This window comes from Bison bison, unplaced genomic scaffold, assembly GCF_000754665.1.
Source record: "Bison bison bison isolate TAMUID 2011002044 unplaced genomic scaffold, Bison_UMD1.0 scf7180017864263, whole genome shotgun sequence".
In the NCBI taxonomy this organism is placed as follows: Eukaryota; Metazoa; Chordata; class Mammalia; order Artiodactyla; family Bovidae; genus Bison; species Bison bison.
Window position 1 is genome coordinate 7,519,228 of NW_011494835.1, and position 4,674 is coordinate 7,523,901.

The following is a 4,674-nucleotide window of genomic DNA, read 5'->3' on the forward strand; positions in this document are numbered from 1 at the left end:
TATAATAATATTCAGAGAAACACAGGGCACGTCTAATTACCCTTAATTTAAAGATGTGGAAAGGGAGACTCAAAGACTTAAAATGACTCACCCACTCTCATGGTGCTTGTTCAACCCTGGAAATAAACTAGGGCTATTGAAATCTACTAGGTACACCCTAGGTCATCAACTAGTTTCTTGCTCAAACTCATGTCCCTTGAGTCGGTGATGACATCCAACCATCTCATACTCTGCTGTCCCCTTCTCCTCCCACCTTGAATCTTTCCCAGCATCAGAGTCCTTTCATGAGACATTCAGTTCTTCACATCAGGTGGCCAAAGTATTGGAATTTCAGATTCAGCATCAGCACTTCCAGTGAATATTCAGGACTAATTTCCTTTAGGATTGACTGGTTGGATCTCCTTGCAGTCCAAGGGACTCTCAAGAGTGTTCCTCAACACCACAGTTGAAAAGCATCAGTTCTTCAGTGCTCAGCTTTCTTTATAGTCCACCTCTCACATCCACACATGACTACTGGAAAAACAATAGCTTTGACTAGACAGAACTTTGTTGGCAAAGTAATGTCTCTGCTGTTTAATATGCTGTCTAGATTGGTCATAACTTTTGTTCCAAGGAGCAACCATCTCTTAATTTCACGGCTGCAGTCACCATTGGCAGTGATTTGGCACTTTTTAATAAAGATGATATAGACCTATTTCAAAAGTAGCACTTACCTTGCCCAAGGTGTCCATGATAAGTTTTGTTTTCCTCGGTGTCTTATAATGCCTAAAAGAATATCATTTATTTGACTCTGCTCCTGGGGAAACTAAATTATCTATGTGCTGAGAGTAATTAAAAATAATCACGTAATCACACATCAACATGGGGAAACTAGAGAGGTGAATGGTTGGCAAATATGTGAAAGTGAAGGACAGCAAGGAATATGAGAGAATGATTCAGGAGGGTGCCAACAACAAGGATGCTGTATTAGGGGGGAGACAGTTTGAAGGGAAGCAATAGGTGAAAAGGCAATGGAGTGATTATAAAAAAAAAGTGAATAAACTAAGAGAAAGATCAGCTCGTAATTAGTTAAGAATTTCCGGAGTATCAGTCAAAGCCAGGAATTGCTAGATGCAGGTGATACCAGTATAACACTGGGTCTCCAAGAGTCGAAGAGATGGAAAAGCACAAGTAATAATACAAAATACTGTTAAAAAGCTGAGAAATAAGTGATGACAAAGACACATAAATGCCAAAAAATGATGCCAAAGACAATGTGAGGTCATTTGAATGATGAGAGATGAGATTCAGATGAGACTTGCCATCCTTGTTACTATCGTGGTGAGTATCCTGCCTGTCACTTGGGAGATTGAGGTTCCCTGGAGGGGAGGGGAGGCAACAGGCTCTTTGGGGCTTCCCTGGTGGCTCAGATGGTAAAGAGTCCACATGCAATGCAGGAGACCTGGGTTCGATACCTGGGTTGGGAAGATCCCCTGGGGAAGGGCATGGTACCCCACTCCAGTATTCTTGTCTAGAGAATTACATGGACAGAGGAACCTGCTGGGGTCGCACAGAGTTGGATACAACTGAGCCACTAATACTTTTTCACTTTAGCTGCATTTTGAAGAAGGAATTTATGTAAAATAAAAGAGTAGGTAACATATTCCAAATAGGGGGTTAAGCTCAATCAAGGTAAAGTGAAACTGTGTAATGTGGGCTTGGAGTAATGCTGCTGATGATGGCGAAGCCACTGCTCCTGTTAATAAGGATGATATTTGGTTTGATAGTGAAAGGTTGTTGTTGAATCACGCGAATACACCGGGATTCTTGGCCCCCGGAGGAGAAGAATTCAATCCGGGGCCAGAGACGAGGCTTGATCGCTCAGAGCTTTTGTGTAATAAAGTTTTATTGAAGTATAAAGGAGATAGAGAAAGCTTCTGACATAGGCATCAGAAGGGGGCAGAAAGAGTACCCGCCTGCTAGTCTTCAGCTGGATGTTATATAGTCACTAGCAGTCTGTTAATGAAAGAAAGGAATGTCTTAAAATTCAGAATGGCACCAGGCCCCTCACCCATAAGATGGGTTTTGGGATAGTCTTGGCGCCAAATGGTTTATCCTGGGCCATAAAATGATTAACTTGAATCTTGAAGAAGGGCAGATCACCATACAAATAGTTTCATTTACATAGATTAGGGGAACAATATCCATACTGGTATGTCAAGTAGGCTCTGGGCCAAGAGGCGGAACCGACTTGGAGACAGAGTTTGGAGTAAAGGCATAGTACATTAGCATAGCTTAAGATGAACATTTCCATAAGAAAAAGGCATTGGTCATCTCTAGGCTCAAGAATAGCTAACTTCAGGCCAAACCAGGTGTCATTATGGCAACACAGTATTTTAAGAGAAACCTCCCTTTAAATTTGTATACAGAAGGAAAAAAATATTGCTAGTTTGTTTCCTCCTGCCGCTTAAGAGAGAGAAAAATGTCTGACACTTGCAGGCTATTTCCTCCATTTGGAGAACCCTGGCCTTCCTGCCTGTTACCCTCTCAATAGTTGGCTTCTGCTAGAGATAGATACTAAGGCAAATATTAGATCAGAAAACACCGAGGGCACTATTTACTAACTTGCAGAGTAAGAATGTGAGTTCTTGGCTGGTCACTCTGGCAGCTGTTGATTCACATCCCTTCAGTTCAGTTCAGTTCAGTCGCTCAGTCGTGTCTGACTCTTTGTGACCCCATGAATCGCAGCATCCCTTAGACATGATTTATTCACTGTCCTTCAAAGCTTCCCTCGAGGAAGTCAGTGAAACAGCTTCTTTGATGAAAACCTTTATAGTTTGCAGACACCATGAGGTGTGAGTAATTTAGCTATGAGTAGGTGTGAGAGAATAGTTTGAAACTAGATTCAATAATTACATGTCTCTAGGCTTGAAGCGTTTCTAGCAAAAGAACTCTCTTAACCCCCTAATCACGTGTTCATAACTCTTTGTTTTCTTTCGTAAGGGTTTCATAACTGCTATCTAATTTTCTCAGGGTCTTGCCCTAATACTGCTTCTCTCTTGTTCTCCCTAGTAATTATTGAAGCTCGAATCTCAAGACTTGGGTGAGAAACTGGGCTGGGCAGAGAAGGCTGGCTTACAAGCTCAGGAGAATGCTCTTAGGAGGCATTGCAAGTGCCTATGCTTTATTTAGGGAGCTATCATTCATATAAGTAAGAAGGTATGAGAGTGGAGGTGTCTGAACAGGATTGAAGGGACACAGTCTTGTTCATTTCTCTCTTTTTAAATAATACCCTGATCTCTAAGCTTTCTGCACCCATGCATCTACTCTTAGAATGTATACATTATTCCTATTCAGCAGTGCTTGGGCTGACTGACTTGAAATGAAGTCCGGCATGGATCAGAAGGTCCAGCTTGGGCTTGTCTCTCCCATAGCAATCTTGCTAAAGACCAAAACAATAGTCATTTGTTTCCTACCCTGTTGCCTAAATCTAGACCTTTATTGGGTGTATATTCTGAGCCCTAAGCAAACAGCCAAACAAGGTCAAGGGTAGGACTGCAATTGAGAGCAGAAACTCAGATCAATTCAACTTCAGTAGGATTTCCCTCTCTGTTATGTGAGACAGTACAGTGCGGTGGTTAAAAGCATGGGTACTAACACTAACAGACTTGCAGTCCAATCTTAGTTCCATGTCTTACATGCCTTATGTCAGTAAGAAATCCAACTTCCCTGTCCTTCAGTTTCCCCATAAATAAAATGAAAATGATCATAGCAGTTCCTACTTCATAGGTTTGCTTTAAACATTGAGAGAGTCAACATGCGACAAATGTTTAGAACTGTGGTGGGCACATAGCACTGCCTTTCTGTAAGTGTTATCCATTATTATTACAGTGTCTCCCAGGATATTTTTTCATTTTCTCAGCACGGCCTTGCTTTTGGGGAATACGCCACAAAAAAGCCACACATGATTATGAAATCTAACAACTGCAATGAGAGAGTTCAGATTTCTCTCTTAAGTCCAAAAATGAAAGAAAGGTTCTTTTTGCTTAGCTTGGGTTGGGTGTTCACTCCTAGACCAAGGAAAACTGGCCAGAGTTGTAGGTTGGAAAAGAATTTGGTAGCTATGATCACAGCCATGCTGACATTCCTGAGCAGCTGAGGGTAAACAGGGAGGATCAACAGGGAAAATCACAGGGCAGATTGGTTCCACTGTGAAGTATGATCACCAAGACAAATGAGATGTCAGCATTGCTTGGCAATCCAGCTTTTCCCTAACCAACTTGTTGTCCAGTTTCCTGAGATAACTGTCCCACTTGCAATACTCGTACCAAACATCTGACCGCCACCCCCCATTCCTGCCCATTTTCCTCCATTCCCATTTCACTCGTGAGAAAGCTTACAATATCCTGAAAAGTCACCCAGTTGCTTCAGGCAAAAACCTTTCCCTCTTTATACCCAATCTACTAAAAGCTCTGCCAGCTCTGTCTCTTTTTGGGGGGCTCCAAAATCACTGCAGATGGTGATAGTAGCCATGAAATTAAAAGACGCTTACTCCTTGAAAGGAAAGTTATGACCAACGTAGAGAGCATATTCAAAAGCAGAGACATTACTTTGCCAACAAAGGTTCGTCTAGTCAAGGCTATGGTTTTTCCTGTGGTCATGTATGGATGTGAGAGATGGACTGTGAAGAAGGCT